This window comes from Lepus europaeus, chromosome 13 (assembly GCF_033115175.1).
Source record: "Lepus europaeus isolate LE1 chromosome 13, mLepTim1.pri, whole genome shotgun sequence".
NCBI lineage: Eukaryota > Metazoa > Chordata > Mammalia > Lagomorpha > Leporidae > Lepus > Lepus europaeus.
Window position 1 is genome coordinate 70,587,601 of NC_084839.1, and position 18,039 is coordinate 70,605,639.

The 18,039-nt window shown below is 45.2% G+C and overlaps 1 protein-coding gene across 1 annotated transcript in view; it reads right to left on the reverse strand.

The window, feature by feature from the left end:
• The window catches only part of TACR1 (tachykinin receptor 1), a 177,665-nt gene that overhangs the window by 90,680 nt on the left and 68,946 nt on the right, over window positions 1–18,039 (reverse strand). The gene's annotated exons all lie outside the window — the stretch shown is intronic.

Here is an 18,039-nt window from a genome sequence, read left to right on the forward strand (position 1 = left end):
TGTATTTTTCTTGCAATGTTTATGGGTCCATCTCTTAAAATATGCATTTTTTTCAGAGTAAGAACAAGGCTTTGTACAGCTTTTGGGGTTTAAATATTATCTGAAAAAAATCTCAGAGTTGCAGGTTTGGTTCTCTGACACGCCAGCTTTTCTGGCTTCCATGGGACAGAACAGTCCTGAAGACTTCAGAAATGCACAAGTAGCAAGCAGCACGGCTCTCAGCTGGCTCCAGATAAGTCCGCATAATTCTCTTACTATCGTCTCTGGACTCCTAGGATGTCTGGGCCAGAACTGGGGGCAGGGTTACAAGCCAAGCATTTTCATTCAGCAAGCACTCAAGCAATTCTCCGCAGGCACTGGCTGCATGCACAGCACAATGCCTCCTCCTGCCCTCAATGTTCTAATTTGTCCAGGGAGAAAAGTCACATCAATAAACAGCTACAAAACCGACAGGAGGGTGAGTAACCTCAAGAGAGAATCTGATCAATTCCTTAGAGCCTTAGGGAAGCTGCAGAAGCTACCAAGTCTTGGAATGCCAAGTGCTCTATTGGAGAGGCTTAGAGAGGCGTGCTCAGCCGGATCTGATCTGTGGTGGAGGTAGGGGGGAAGGCAGCCTTCTCTCTGCATTAGGATGAGCTCTGACTTCCTGTCTGTGGCATTTCATAGCTTTGTTTCTGAGCTGGGGTCCCTGAACATCCTTTCATCATGCTAAACTTTAGAACACTTTTCTCTGCATTTTCTTGTTAGGGACCTGGGTTTCCTTTCTCTGGTCTGTGAGAGCAATGCCACTGAAGGTGTTGGTGTACAGAGACTGGCTATGAAGAGGACATTTCAGGTCAGCCTTTATTTACCCAATCAGAAGCCGTAACTCCCAGGAAGGAATTTTCCAGAACATTTTCTTCCTGCCTCTTTGAGCAAGTGGGTAGGAGGTCTGAAAGTCAGGAGACCGTGGTATTAGGAAGGCACTTGCCCAAGATATCACAGTGGGCTAGCAGCAATTGTACGTCTTTGGCCAAGTGTCCCTGGTAGAGTTGGTGGCTACAAAGCCTACCAATCCAACACCATACAAAGGGCATCAAAAGGGCAAAGACCACTCTCAAGGTGCTGCAGATCAAGCTCGCCTGCCTGCTCCAAGTTACCCAAAGGGCCAGAGCTACCAGCAGGAAAGGATCGCTGACTGTCATTGAATGGCCTCCCCTTCTGGGGAGGTGCCTTGAAAAGACCCCTGAGCAGTCTTGGTTTCCCTCCCAGACCTGTGTCCTCCCTGCTGCCCGACAGCAGTGGATCCCTGGCTTCCCCTTCATCCTGGGGTGGGGGTGGTAACCCTAAAATCAGAGCCAACCAGGTGGGCCTGGGCAGCCACTGCATTTGCTTCTTTTAGTTTGTGAAGGCCTGGACCCAGCTCAGAGTGGCCAGAACCTCTTTGAGTGCTTACATTAAAATTCTTATTGGATCCTTTCTCAACAGCAAGGATTTTTCCCCTACAAAACCTGACACGCAGCAGGCAAAAGGCCTTATCTCACCTCCTGCTCTGCAGACTCCTCTCCTCACTGATGCCTGAGCATTCTCAGGCTTTGTGGAGTGCAGGAGGATGTGCAGGGGGGAATGTGGTAATTACATTGCCCACTTTTAATGTTATCTCAATGCAAGATTTTAATTTATTTCTAACCCAGGATAAATATTCAGTCTCAAATAAGTGAATCCTAATACCCATCCCATGTCCAAATTGGTGATGCAATATTCAGATTCTAATATGACTGGGCTTAAGGGGAATGGCACCGGCAAATTGGCACCGTATCTCCAAAGGGGTGGCAGAGAGCCATATTTTATCTTTATTGTAAAAATTGCAATTTGGGAGCCCAGTTCAGTTAACTCTGCTGTTTCTTGAGTGTAGGAGCCATTTTGGTGACAGATGAAAGTATTATCCACATAAAGCCAGAGAGAGTAAAAAGATTGTCTTTAAAAAATACATGCATTTTCATGTGTTCAGAAGGCACCATTTCTAAGTCTCCCTTCCTTTCTTCTGTCTCTCTTCATTTCCATGGCTTCTATAATAGGCTTCTTTCTTATTCACCCCAAAGCTGGTACTATTTGGATAATGTGCGCTGGCGGATGGATATATTCTCCCCTATTCGCAGTTACTAGATTGAATTCCATTAACATAGATTTATATATTTATTTGGAACACCCTGAATAATTCTTGCTCATTTGGTTATAACACTGAGCAAGTGCTGCAGCCCTAGGAAAACACATTCAATAAATATTTATTGACTGCACTGTGCTCACGGGACTTGGAGGCAGTCAGTGAATCCTCTTCCTGGCTGACACATTAATCGTTAGGTTGCCAGAGAGAGGGGTCCAGAGGCTGTGTGGGAGGTAGATCACATTCTGCACTTCAGGTTGTTCCAGTCCCATGGAGGGCTGTCGGCTCCGACTTGAGTTGTCTGTTTCTTCCCAGCTGAAAAGCCCGAGGTGTCGGCTTCACTTTATGTGATAGTGCTTTAGCAAAGAAATTCTACATATGGCCCTTTGAATCTGGCAAAGTAAAAGACTGCACACTTTTCCATAGGCAGATTGAGACAATCCTGCTATGAAAAATAATGTCAACACAGTAGTGTCCTCATGACTTCCTCCTTTATTGAAGCTAAATCAATGGGCAGAGGGGTTGTTCCCCCTCCACCAGGGAATCTGTCCTACCAGGCCCTTCTGCCACAGTCTTCCCCTCCAGTTCTGGTCCCTGCGCTCCCTTATCCTCACTCATTCCTTCCTGGGATGGTACGAATTTCCCTTAAAGGACAACAGCTTCCTGAGTTCCAAGGACCAGGAGTGGGGACAGCTGAGAATATGGCTACTATAGTCTAGCTCAAAGGCTGGCCAATTGTTTCTGTAAGAGACAGGCAGTAAATATTGTCTGCATTGTAGTCCATATAGTTTCTGTCATGACTACGTAACTCTGCCTTTGTAGGGTGAGAACAGCCATCAGTAATAAGGGTATGACTGTTGCTAAAAAGACTTTGTCTGCACAAACAGATGTCAGGCTGGATCTGGTCTCTGGATCACTGTTTGCTGTCCTCGGACCTAGTTCATGGGTTGTTTAGAGCAGGAGGAATAAGAACCATGGGAGAATATGGTGTATGGTGTGATCTTCAGAAACACACTTTACCTTCAACAGACTGAAGATGGAAGCTCATTGGAAAAATAAACCTTATAGCCTACAAGCAAACAGTAAGGCAGTCAAAGGCTGGTGCTGTGGCATAGTGGGTGGAGCCACTGCCTGCAATGCTGGCATCCCTTATGGGTGCTGGTTTGAGTCCTGGCTGCTCCACTTCTGATCCAGCTCTCTGCCGTGTCCTGGAAGGGCAGTGCAGGATGGCCCAAGCCTTTGGGCCGCTGCACCTGCATGAGAGACCCAGAGGAAGCTCCTGGCTCCTGGCTTTAGATCAGCCCATCTCCAGCTGTTCCAGCCATTTAGGGAATGGGCCAGCAGATGGAAAACCCCTCTCCCTCTCTCTCTGCCTCTCCTTCTGTTTGTAACTCTTAAAAAGAGTAAGGTAGTCAGCTGCCATCATGATGCAGAAACTGGTCTCTTATATAAGTACTTTGGCCAACCAAAGCCTGATTTTTTCCTGGCTGATTTCTGCTTCTGTTTGCATCTTGGCATGGTAGTCCTGTCCTCACTGCTGGGTTACGTGCCATACCATTATGACCATGGATGTCTCTAACCTTGTGATGGCCACATTTCACTTTATTTATCTATTTGCTCATCTAATTCTTCTCTCTTCATCCTCCAAAGACTCTTGGCCTCCTTCAGTGCCCAGTACGTAGTAAGGAGTCAATGAAAGTTTAATTGAATAAATGAATATATGTAAATATTTTGGCACAAGGCTGGGACCCCACAAATGCTTGTTTAATGAAAACAAATGCAGCAGGAGAAAGACATACACACCATACCCTTATGTCTGAACACAGGTGAGACCATTACGTGAGACTAATTATTGTTTTCTGTTGTACAGACATTCAAGATCATCCTGCAGGAGTTATTTCATTGAATCCTGGTCTTCACAATTCCTGTATCTTGGCATTAAGCCCTTAAATTCCCAGTAAGTATTTGTTGACTAATTTCTGCATTGATTATATGTATGGAACTGTATAGGAGTCTGTATTTCAAGAAAGTATCGCTTCTGACTCATCTAAATAAGTTTTCCACCCTTTCTCCTCTCGTCTCACCTCCTTCCATCTCAGGGAGCATATGACTTTTTCACTTGAGGACACTAACATTTCATCAGTCAGGATTTTTCTTCTAGGATACTTCTTTGATTATCAAAACCCAGGGACCTTGTTAAAGAAGATCACTCCCCCAGCAATCATACCTGTTCAACTAAGGTCAGGCTCACACCACCAAATAGACCTCTAATGATGCAAGGCTCACATGCCACCAGTGCAATTTTTAATGGCAGAGCCCCTTGCATCATAGATTGTGTTTTATAAAGCACATCTTTCTGTTCTGCAAGTTAGATGCATTTTCATAGCACTGTCAGTGGACTCACAAGTTCCAGTTGACAGTAAGACTGTAAGAAATGGAAACAAAATGGATGGAACTGAGAGCCTATGAGAATTTAGAGTGAAGTAAAGGAGGGAATGAAGGTGGACCCACATGGTTAAACAAGATTCAGATACAGAATCTCCTAGCCGTTTAAGAACAAGGTACCTTAGTAGAAGACAATGAGAGAACTCTTCTTTAGATCCTATTTCTTATGCCACTATCATCTGTAGAATGTTTATAAAGCCTTTAAGAATGGATTAAAACCAACTTTCTCTAGGATATCTTTTCTGATGACCTAATGCCCTCATAGAGATAATCATACCCAGAGCCTATTGAATACCTTTCCACATTCCTCTTAGCTGTGCTGTCTTCTACAGTCCTCATATTCCAACTTGCAGCAAAGTAGTCTCTACTCTTCTTCTGCCCTATCAACAGGTGGTAAGCTTCCTGAGAGCAAAGGCTGTGTTCACTTACATCTTTATCTTCTTGGGAACTTAACAAAGAGCCTGATGTAATTAGTAAAGATTTGTCTGGATGTGACAGTTGATTTTACCCAAAGAACTCCATCTTCATTTGCCGTTGCAAGTGGTAGCTCACAGCATCCAGAGCAATCTTAAAGGAACAGGTAAGATTCTGGAGTACTTGTTCCACAGTGAACACCAGGAATGATAAAGTGCTTTGGTAGAGCAGAGTCACAAGGTGATTCCTCAGTAGCCCAAATAACTGTCTTACAGTTTCAGAGCCAGACAGAGCCATCATAGAGGCATATAACATGCCACACCATGAGCTATGCGGAACAGGCAGTGAAGGTCCAAAGCAAGTATAATCTCCTGTGCCTCTCCGCTAGCAGAGGGGATCAACAGCTAGTGTTAGGAACGAGGAACTCCAGGAGTATGAGTAGGTGCATCATTGGAAATCTGCAGTTCACAAAGAAATGAACTCCTCAGTGACCAGACTGGGGATGGAAGTAGCTGGAACAGAATAGGAAGACAGAACATGTATTTTTTTTCTACCTAAAAGAAGAAATAACAGAAAATTAGAAGACTAACAGGAGGTGAGTGAAGGTATGTACCATTTCGTCCCTAGCCTGAAGGCTCTTGTCAAGGATTGACAGAATTCACCTGCCAGCTCATTTTATCTCTGTGTTCTGCCTTCTTCCTATAGCAATCTACATTCTTGAACTTGGACTCCATTCTTGAGCTAGTGCTGATGTGTATGAAACATACATAGTGGTGGTCATCCTCTGGGCCACAGGATGATGCTGCTGGGACAAATTCTAGTCCTTGGTTACACTCACACCTTTAGGATTGGGAAGTAAAGTCTGGATCAGATGAGTGTGGTGACACCTAAGAGAGCAGTTTATAAACTTGATCTGGGGAGTACTGATAGGCTCACATTAGGTCCAGTGGCAGGGTAAGAAAAAAGCAGCAGCTTGGGATGCATAAGTTTCTTTTGGGATTTTAGTTACAATAAGGAAAAGGAGGAATTGCACAACTGAACTTCACAGTTTCAGTCAAAGCTTAATAATGGGGAGAGGTTCACAGTTAGTGCATTGCTAATTTTATTGGCACTGTGCTTTTTGCCTTTGCTGTCATTGGAGTATTACATAAGCCTCGCTATTCAGCCAGTTGGGAAAACATCATTGGCTGTAATCTGGGATAGGACTGAGTACAGTGAGGCCTTGACATTGAGTTAATGTTCTCTTCTGACCATTTTTGAAGTTTTTGTGAGCAACATCAAAGATGTCTCTTTCACTGGGCCTGGCAGGCTATACAGAAACTACCACCAGCCCATAAATGGGTATTTAGAATTTCTTTGATTATTTGCTTCTGTCCCCTTCTTTGGGATGATAGCGATAGGTTTTGGATGACCATAGGCTTGACTTTTAAGTTCAGCAGCAGAAAACTTAAAGCAGATATACTTGGGATAAATCATTGAGTTAGGAGGGAATTTGGAGAATGTCATGTTCCCAGCTCCTTCTCACTCAGGGCAACTTCTCTTCTCCCACAGACCTCCCTTAGTCAACTCACCGAGGCTGAATATATAGGCTAGAATTAGGGTGAGGTGAGTGATGCTTTCATGATCACATACAAGCACACAGTCACATTCAAAGTTATGCAAGTACAGAACTGGATCCTGCCTTTGGTTAAAATTTTGGTATTTTGTCCATCACAGATTTTTGGAATTCATTTAGATGTTTTATAATATTGCATTAAGATGTTATTTGTCTTATTTTTGCCCACCCCCAACTCCCCAAGCTCATGAGTCAGGACAATCACAGAACAGAGGAAATGAAGCCAGACTCAGGCAGTGATAGGGCTATCATTCAAAGCTGCTGCCCCTACCAGCCACCTGATGTGTCAGTTGTGCTGTGTCTTGCCCATGCAACCTTGAAATGCTGGGTGGCGGGGCCTGTGGGAAGCCTGGGAAGTGATCACTCATGGGAGTAGGATAGATGCTGAATAATACTGTTATGGAGAATACTGCGAGTTATTTGGGCATCCTTGCTGTAGTGAATTGCTTTTTATTGTATAGTGTGAGTCTGCAATTAATTAATTTTTGGATAGTGCTTTCTCAGTTAAAGGCATTCTCTGAGAGCACTAAATTGTAAGTTAAAACCATAAATACTGGATTTCAGCTTTTCACGTAAGTTGATGATGAAGTTGTAAATTGCACAAAGTGATCTTTAGGTGTTCACCCTCTGTGGGACCAAAGCAAGTAAGAGCCAAAAGAAGCAAACCTCCTGAAGCAGCAGCAGCAGCTACACCAAAAAGTTAGCCGTCACTTTGAGATGACTGTGCTCAACGATGTTGATGCGTGCAATGACAATGTTACATTTGCCAATTTTCCTGCAAAGTATGAGTTTTCATTTAGATTAAAAAATTAGCTCCATTCATTTTCATTCCCAACTGTTCTTGCGCATATACAAAAGGTCAAGTATAGCTATTAGTATGTTGGCTTAATTAGCAGAAGAACTTGGCAAATAGCTGAACGATTCTAAGTTTATATAAATGTCATAAGATTTTTTAAAATAGAAAATCAGTTAATTTAAAAAATGGTTGAATTTTTTTAATCCAATTAATTCATGCATTCAGATTGGAAGGTGATATAACTGGCATTGCTGTGAATGTTGCCACAAATTCATTTCAGACTTCAGTGATAATGATAAATTGCTTTGTTTTGGTACTAATAGGCAAACAATGTGGCAAAAAGTAGTGTTCTTACTAAATTAACAAGCCCATGGAACAGAAATATACTTAGACTAGGTCTGATTCACACTATTTGCAGTTGTGCCCAAATAAGCTACAGTATTTTATAAATTGAAATAGAAATTGTAGTTGTTAAAATGCACAAAGTTTTGTAGATACAGAGTAATCGAGCTACCTCATTTTGGTGATTTTTTTTTTTTTGTATGATGAATACAAACATATATTTCAGCAGGATTTTAGAAATGTGTGAGCCTTTGACACACTGTTTTGTGAATCAAATAAAAACATCAAACTTTCTGTAAATGGATCCTCTAAATTTTGGTTGTGTTTTGTTTAAAGTTCATTAAAAATCTTTAATCAAAATATTTTCAGTGGGGTACCTCAAATTTTAACTTTTGAGGCTTTTATCAAATTGTAGTTTTAAATATAAATTTGATAAATAAAAGGACAGTAAAATATATTCCTATAACAGAGAGGAGCTGTACAAAGCAAACAATGAGTGGTCCTATGCTGAGCACAGTTTAATTCTGACGTTCTTGAATTCCTCTAGGATCATTTTCACTTGTGGGGAAAAAATCTTTTGATAGAGCTTGTTTTGTTTTGCAATTTAAAATCTATATCAGAGTGGAATTTTGCAGTAAATTGTATGAAACAAAGAGAGTGAATGTCAATGGAGATGTCTTAATCTTGTCCCTTCAATCTAACTTTTTTTTTGCACTCTGGCTACTATTTTTGGAATCAATATTCCAGTCCACAGATTGTCTCTTTAGCTTGTCTAATCTGCTGTTAGACTGGTTCACTGAGTTTTGTATTTCAACTACTATTACTTTTTATTTTTAAAATTTTAATTTATTTTTCAACATGCTTTATCATTCTTTATATTTTTAGTTGTTCTTCCTATTGTTAAGTCTCTTGTATCTTGACAAACAATCAACATGATTTATATTCCACATCTCTGTCAACTCCAGTAGCTTAAGTCGTTGTGGGTTCATGTGAGCAGGCTCTCAACCATGGCAACCTTATTTATATGTCTTATTTTGATGGCATCTTCCTTATAGCACCTGGAACTTGGTCTGTTAGAAGTCATGGTTGCTTCCATTCAAAGCGCATTCCCATCAAGAGGATAAGCAATTGTTTCTCTCAAGACCTGGGGCTACATCTAGCCTGGGACCCTGGGACCTGTGTTTTGGAGAGAGGTTTGTTTTAGACCAATCAACTGTTGTGAATTAGGCCTGCATACCAATGGGAGCACACCTTTTCTGCTGCAAACTCTCAGGAGACTTTTTTTTTTTTTAATTTATTTATTGACAGATAGACAGTGAGGGAGAGAGACAGAGAGAAAGGTCTTCCTTCCATTGGTTCACTCCCCAAATGGCTGCTATGGCTGGCGCGCTGCGCTGATCTGAAGCCAAGAGCCAGTTGTTTCCTCCTGGTCTCCCATGCGGGTGCAGGGGCCCAAGCACTTGGGCCATCCTCCACTACCTTCCCGGGCCACAGCAGAGAGCTGGACTGGAAGAGCAGCAACTGGGACTAGAACCCGGTGCCCATATGGGATACCGATGCCAAAGGTGGAGGATTAACCAAGTGAGCCACGGTGCCAGCCCCGACTTTTTTTTTTTTTTTTTGGTCAACTTAGCACCAGGGTTGAAGATAGGCCCTTTTTCTTGGTAGGGTAGGCATTTATTTCCAGGTCTTATTTTACACCAAGGGTGTAGCTCTGTGGCTAGCAAGTTTAAAGAGGCAGGTCTGAGGCTTATGTCTTTTTCCCTATATCCTTTGAGCCAAGGTCAGAGTCAAATGCCCTCAAGACAAAAGCCAGCTTCACTGCTCTGCCTAATACCCAGAATGCCTACCTTCATTTAAGCTGCGATCTCAGTACTCCGTACCTCTTGCAAGATAATGAATGCATTTAAGATTATTTCGTGTGTATTATCTTACTCAGCATTTTAAAGTTAATTTTAAGAATGTCAATCAGGATATGTAGTATGCCATTTTGCAAGAAACAGAAGTCCTGCTGTGTTATTTCTCCTTTTTTTTTTTTGCCTAATTATTCAGAGTAAAAATTTAAACAACTCAGGAGGATAAAAAGGGAAACCCCCAGCAGCACCCAGCTCATGCACTGAGCACTTGCTCCACGCCAGCCTTCATTCCATGTGCTTCCTTTATATGAACCCATTTTGTCTTTCACCAACTCTCCGTGGTAGGCTAAATGATGCGCCATATTTTCTACATGAGAAAACAGATACTCTGAGAAGTTAAATAACTCATCCACCAATCCAAGTAGTAGAGTTGGGTTTGAACATGGCAGTCTGACTTCAGACTTTAGAACTTGCTTTGTCTTTATCAAGGCACTGTTCAGGATTCTTACACCTGCTGTTTACAACGAGTTCAACCCTCCAATCTGTGCACATGCAAACCCGTTTATCCATACTTTTTCCTATAGTGGATTTTGTCTTCATTCATTCATTCACTCATTCATTCACCAAGCCTTAGAATTCCCTTCTATGTGCAGAACAGGGCTCGGTATTTTCATGATCTGCAGGCATATCTATCTCATGAGAGGCACATGTATCATATTGGTGATGCCGTGTGTTTCCTACTGCAGGAGAGTTACAATGTGTAGGAGGCATGAGCAGACAGGAGGCTATTTGGACCAAGGCAGGGAGGTCAGGGAAGTTTCTCAGTGATGTGACATTTGGGTGTCACCAGGTTGAGTTGGTATGTACCTCTATGGAGAACATCCTTTGCTGGAGGAGACGACAGCACATGCAAAGGCCCAGAGATCCGACAAGACAGAACGTGTGTATAAATGATCACTTCTGAAGCTTGGTTAGAAGATTCCAGGGATCGGTGCTGCGTCCTTTACTCCACTGAATCCCCACGGCACCTGACCAGGACAAGACAGCTCCTTAGCGACGGCCGCCTGGTTGGCTTACGGCCCCTTCCTTCTAGTAAGCAAGCAGCGGGCAGAGATGCTGGCCTCCCGAGTCTGCTTGCTCCAGACGTTGAAGAAACAAGAACGGAGGCTTGAGTGAGGAGGACAAGGTCTCGTGGGCCTCTGCTGCTGACATGCCCACAGAGAATGCACGCTTTCAGATGCAGGAGGGTGCTGAGAACCCGGACACCCAACACAGGGCAAGAGCCCGCAAGGACATGTTGGAGCGAATCGACATTTTGAGATTTGGTAATAGCTTACAGCCCTTGTCTCTTCCATAGAGGAACAGTGTGTGTGTGTGTCTGTGTGTGTGTGTGTATTTTTCTCTTCATACTATTTGTTGAACTCTTTTCCTTAGTGTAGGGTTAACTATACGATCATTAAGTAAACTGAAAATAGATCTTTGTAAAAAGTGGGAATGGGAGAGGGCGGAGGAGGAAGGGATGGAGCATGGGAGGGAAGGTGGGAGGGGGGAAGTGTCACTGTGTTTCTAAATCCATATATATGGAATACATGAAACTTGTGTAACTTAAATAAAATTAAAAATAAAAAAGCAGCAGCAGCAAGCGCACTTGGCAGAAGGCAAACCCTCCCGGCTGTGTTTACAGCAGCCTGCCCCCCCGGATGCAGGGCTTCCCTCCTCTGCGCCCAGACCGCGCAGCCCCTGCAGCCGGAGTTACGACTCTCCTTCTCCCAGCACAGGCAAACCTCTGTCCCTCTCCTCGCTGCTCTTGCTACTTTCCCAGCTATGTAACCTCTCTTCAAGTGGCTTCTTAGAATCCCAGTTTTCTCCTATTGCATACGGATGGTGATATTTACCCTGCTGTGCTACTGAAGGAGATAATGTGGGGGAAGGGAAGAGGCGAAGTCCGGTGCACGCCAGGCACCCAGAACCCATTCCCCTCCGTCTCTGTAACTCCTGTCACCAGCCATGTGGTGTCTTCCTGGAGACTCGGTGTCCAGCCCGCACCCAGGGTACCCACGGCTCCAGACGCCTCACCCATCAGTGCGACTGGCTGGATGCAGGGCCAGGCGCCCAAAGATACTCAAAACAGCAAAAGGCCAATGAAGCAGTGGCGTCTGCTTAATAGCTGTTGTCAAGGGTGGAAGTACTCAATTTACAAGTTAAGTAGTATTTCATGGGAAAAAATAAATTAAAGCAGTATCATTCCTCCCCACCATCCCCATGTTCTAAGCCACGTAAGCACAGCTGAAATGTGATGTTGCTGGCTCGTATTGAGGGGTGCAAACTCCCAGCTTGCTCCACACCTTCAGGGTTTGCTGGGGGCCCCAGGACTCAGCTTCTCTGTAGAGGATGAACCTGATTCACCGGCTCTTGCCTCCTCCACCCCCCACTCCTGCTCTCATTTCTCCATGCCGCATCCTGTTTCCTTGCCCTTTTTTGCTAATCTCTTTTGTGAGGATGGTTGTGTGGAGGCTCGGCGGGGAGTGGTGACAACCAGCCACAGGTAAGGCACGGTCAGAGGTGGCGGCGCACAGACGGTGGATGTCGGGGTAGCTCCGGAGGAGAACAGCGCGTCCTCAAGCAGGGAGGGGACACGCTGGGGGAAGGAGTGGGCAGGACCTGAACCCTGCAGAGGAGCCAAAACGATCATCTCACAGGCACAGCCCAGCCTCTTGGAGCTTCCAGAGCCTTCCGTGAAGCCTCTCTCCAGCCTGCCTCCCTGCCAGGGACTGCAGTTTTTCCCCTGGGAGAGGTGGATCTGCGTTCCGGGTTGCTTAGCCCTCATGTCTTCATCTTCATTAACCTCTAGCAGAGGATGGGCTGAAAATGTGCTCCCCAGTCCATGTAACCACGAAACAATGATCACTACAGAGCCTGGACCTCCATTCCAAGACAGGGTGTATAAGGGAACTTCAAACATGTCAATGGTGAATGCATTTTATCAAGAACCTATGCCGGGTTGGCACTGTGGCAAAGCAGGTTAATTCCCTGGCCTGAAGCACCGGCATCCCATATGGGCGCCGGTTCGAGTCCCGGCTGCTCCTCTTCCAATCCAGCTCTCTGCTATGGCCTGGGAAAGCAGTAGAAGATGGCCCAAATGCTTGGGCCCCTCCACTTGTGTGGGAGACCTGGAGGAAGCTCCTGGCTCCTGGCTTCGCATCGGCACAGCTCCAGCCATTGCAGCCATCTGGGGTGTGAACCAGCAGATAGGAAACCTCTCTCTTTGTATCTACTTCTCTGTCTTCCAAATAAATAGAATACATCTTAAAAAAAAAAAAAAAGAACCTATGCATGGATTTCAAAATACTCTGCATCAAAATAAGTTGATCTTTTGAAACTCCATCTCCATGAACTTTTTGAAGTAGCCTGGTAGAAGATGAGGAAAGTGATTTTTAGCAAAAAACTCATTTGCACCAACCTTTATTACCACACAAAGGAATGTGGAAGGCTGGTGGAATTCATTAAAGTGGGATTTTACTTATAATCATCAGGGCACACAGAAAAGATGATGACTGGGACCAGCTTTAAAAAGCTCTCTGAGGGGCTCGTGAAAGGATTCTCCCCCACTGTGTTCTGAGGGTCTTTGGCTTTCTGCGGCCCTTCCCCTACCTTGGTGACGGGTGTCACAAGCAGGGGTGCCTTTTTTTTTTTTTTTATTTGACAGGTAGAGTTATAGACATGAGAGAGAGACAGAGAGAAAGGTCTTCCTTCCGTTGGTTCACCCCCCAAATGGCCGCCATGGCCGGTGCTGTGCTGATCAGAAGCCAGGAGCCAGGTGCTTCTCCTGGTCTCCCATGCGGGTGCAGGAGCCCAAACACTTGGGCCATCCTCCACTGCCTTCCCGGGCCATAGCAGAGAGCTGGCCTGGAAGAGGGGCAACTGGGACTAGAACCTGGAACCCATATGGGATGCCGGTGCCACAGGCAGAAGATTAACCAAGTGAACCACGTGCCGGCCCCCAGTGCCTTTGTTTGTGTTCCTGGCTACCCTCACGGCCCTGAGGCCTCTCCCTGTAGCACTGTCTCTGGTTCTTCCCTTTGTGCCAATTACTTACTCTGGTGGTCACAAGTTCCCTGGGTGACTGGGCCAAGGGGCACAGGGTGCTGTGGGCCACTTCTGAAGCTACTGTCATAAAAGGAGCTGCATAGTCCACATTCCAAGTGGCTCCTGGCATCCTGCTGAGGGGCTGTCCCTGAGCTCTCTCCTTGGAGAAAGCAGGGCCTCTCCCAGATTCTCCGAGCCAGGTGCCTTTCTGGTCAGCTGCCCCATTCACTGCTCTCTGAGGTATAGTATGCAAGAACTGCCTGTACAAGAGCCAGCTGGTTTTCTTTCTCAGTAGCAAAACCCTAATCTCAGTCAGGTAAGTTCTGGCCAAATGATAGAAGTTAAAGGCTGCACAGGAGTTTTAGAAGGGGAACCTTTCTCTGTTCTCTCTTCATCTCTTTTGCTACCTAGAGTGTGGATACAATGACTGGAACCTGAGCAGTTGCTTTGCACCATGAGGTGACCTGAGAATGGAAGTCACACGTGGGTGAGCAGAAAATTAAAAGAAGCCCGGGTGTCTGGTGGCTTCATACCTGCTTTGTGGCCACTGGCTTTCAGGTTTTCTAGAATTTTCATGTTTCTGGAATTCTAAGGATGTTGCCTTTTGTCACTCTGGGATTATTTCACATTTTAGAATAAACCTTTGTCTATTTAAGACACAGCCCTCAGATCTCAGTTCTTCTCAGCTGATCTGAATTCTAAACAGTATAATTTGGCACTTGTAAGTGGGTACGGCAAGTAACAGAACATAAAGTATGGCATTAGCTTATTGGGAAAAGGGGAGCAAGATAGTAAGGACTCAGGTGATGCTCTGGATGTCCTCAGTGTAGGCTGGAGGCTTGGTGACCCTCGTTGATGCAGCCAACACATGGGCTACTGCATCTCGGAAGCCAGACCTCAAGTTGCTCAAGCCGGAAGCAGGATAGCCTGGGGTATCTGCAAACTCTCTTCCTGCTCTTTTCTTAAAGAACTGATTACTGTGATGAGCTGCACACAGAGGCGGGAGGCAATATGGCTGTGCTGTGAGAGACTAGGATTTAGACACTGCTCTGCTCAAAGAGTGAATTCCTTTTGCATTCGAATGAAGTAATTGTGATGGCTACACACAGCCATCCTGAGACAAAGGCAAGGCTGAGGTTCTACTAGCATGGGAGCTCAAGTCTTAGTCTGGACACTGGTATCACTCACCACGCTGAGTGCTGGGGACACCCTGCGTCTTCTGGTGGCCACTGGCTTTCAGGCAAATCCTGCATCTGCAGGTCTCTGATGCCCTTAGGATTGCAAACAACATGTCAGGCTTTACAGAGCCTAACAGAAAGTCCAGATATTCCTAAATAATAGCTCTTTATTTTATTCCACTCTTACTAATGATTTAAAATTAGTATTTATATAATAGAGTTTCTATAAACAGAATTCTAGCCATATCAGTCAGCAGTCACACCAGGCACCCTTCTCTCACCCTTTCTTCTTCTAGGACAAAGAGGAAAATATTCCCTAGAGATCCAGCTGTCTATAGAGATGCTTTGACTTCTAGAATCTTCTAATACTTGGGGCACTAAGAGTGTCTTTTTCCTTCCTATACTCACCTAACTTTCTGGACACACCTAGATCTTTATTGTGTTTTTTTTTCAGGGTGGGATATTTGATATGAGGCCTTCCTGAGCATTGTGGGCTTCACCAGTGCTGTCTGAAACCTATTTACATTTGAGAGAACTCAACAGCTTCGATGAACAAAATGACACGGATGCCAAACGCCAGTAGTGAGGTGTGTAGGGAAAGATGAGCATACTTCTCACCACATTATCTCCTGAAAATGTGGGCTGCAACTGGGGATCAAGAGTAGAAATGGGACCTCCACCCATTAGTCTGTCAGACTGCAAATTACTTGTTTTAGAAGGTTTGCAGACTCCTCCCCAGTTCAGAGGCCCAGCACAAAGACAGTCACAGAGTTTAGCATCCCTGCTGGCAGTCATTTATTTTCACCATCTCCTCAACAGTCCACTTTGGACAGATTATTGATCAAACTAACTGAAATCTTTATTTTCTGCCCATGACTGAAGCTAACTTACCTGAACTCTTGCCTTCTCAAGAAAGATGGTAGCAACTCAAGTAGACACAGATTGCAAGGTTGCAATGGCCCCTTGCCCATGAAGGAGTGTTTTATTGTCTTGATTCACGACTGAGGGAATACTTGAACAGATCCATCCCAGACAAGAGTGGAGTGTCACCCAAATGACTTGGTTGTGTTCTGATGGAGCCTTGGACTGGACTACATTACCACCTACCAGGGTAACGAGATGTCTGTGGGGCTGTACTGTCCAATTACAGCTGTAGAAGTGCTATAAGAAGGTCCATCAAGGCTGGCACTGCAGTGTAAAAGGTTAAGCCTCCACCTGCAAAGCTGGCAGCCCATTTGGGTGCTGGTTTGAGTCCCAGCTGCTTTACTCCCAATCTAGCTCCCTGCTAATGTGCCTGGGAAAGCAGTGGAGGACAGCCCAAGTACTTGGGTCCCTGCACCCACATGGGAGTCTAGAAGTAACTCCTAGTGCCTGGCTTCAGCCTGGACCAGCCCTGGTCATTGCAACCATTTTGGGAGTGGAACAGTGGATGCTCTCTCTCTTGTTTTCTCTCTCTCTCTGTCTTTCTCTCTCTCTCTGTGTATGTGTGTGTGTGTGCGTGTCTCCTTTCAAGTAAATAAATCTTTTGAAAAAAAAATCTTTTGAAAAAAGAAGGGCTGTAAGATTATGTAACCAGGGGATCTGGATGCCTTGGGGGTCAGGGAAAGATTCTGAGAAGTGACATATGAGCTGAGACCTACAAATTGAGGGGGACCTGGAAGAGTAACCTGGGAATGGATCTCTCAAGAAAGGGAGTGGGGAGTAGCATGTTCAAAGACCCTGTGGCAGAATAGACTGACACATTCAAGAATATCTTTTTTTTTTTTTTGACAGGCAGAGTGGATAGTGAGAGAGAGAGAGAGAGAGAAAGGTTTTCCTTTTTGCTGTTGCTTCACCCTCCAATGGCCGCTGCGGCCGGCACATCCTGCTGATCCCAAGGCAGGAGCCAGGTGCTTCTCCTGGTCTCCCATGCGGGTGCAGGGCCCAAGGACTTGGGCCATCCTCCACTGCCTTCCCGGGCCATAGCAGAGAGCTGGCCTGGAAGAGGGGCAACCGGGATAGAATCCGGCGCCCCAACCGGGACTAGAACCCGATGTGCTGGCGCCGCAAGGCGGAAGATTAGCCTGTTAAGCCATGGCGCTGGCCTCATTCAAGAATCTTGAACACAAGAAGAGAGAAACTGACATGAGATAATAACAGCTTCTACCACCGAGTGCCTACTCTATGGCAGATGCCATTGTGAGGGCTTCCATTTGTGAAATCATTTAATCCCCACAATAATATGAAGTTAGATGCAATTATCACCCACATTTCACAGGTGAGGAAACTGAGCCCAGAGAGATGAAGTAATGCACCCAAGGTCACATGGCCACTGAGCTGCATTGCCCTCCTGGTGGCCCAACTCCAGAACAGTCAGCAGGGGCAATGGGATAGCAATGGGAAGTCATTGCATGGTTTTAAGGTGAAGAGTGTGTGGGCAGATAACATGTTGAGGAGTCCACTCTGGCTCACTAATCTCTAATGGCGCATGGATACTTTTTAGTCATCTTAGATACCTCCCACGTCCAGTCTTGAGTCCTATTTACATGAACTCATGTAGCTAAGGACAAGTAAAAATAATTCAGTCATTATAAACTCTCATCCTCAGCATTTTGAGTCCTCAGGGCCTCAAGAGGAACTGTGGAAAGAACAGGCTGCTAAGAGCGTGGATGATGCCCATGCAGGCGTCAAAAGCACTCTATTCCATCTCTTTGCTTTGGTTGGAGGGATGGGCAGAACAGGCTGGTTCTGTCCTCTATGCCACTGTGACTGCCTCTGACCATGGGCAGGGGCGTCAGAGACCATGATAGCTCTGCTTTCCCTGACTGGCTTGGCTGATGCATTTGGGAATAACATGATCACCACCTCTAGAGTGGTCAACAGAGTTAACAAAGGAACTGTAAAACAAAGTAGGTGTTATTGCCCCTCTCCACATCTACCAAATCAGAATTTCTGGGGAAAGGCCAGAAATTAGTCTTTTAAAAATGTTTGTTTGAGAGAGTGACAGAAAAAAGGGATGGAGGGAGGAAGTGAGAGAGAGAGCAAGTGAGAGACAGACAGAGATATCTCCCATCTGCTGGTTGAGTTCTGAAATGGCAGCAACAGCTAGGCTGAAGCCAGAGGCCCAGAACTTCATCTAGGTCTCCCACATGGGTGGCAGGGGTCCAAGTACTTGGACTATCAAC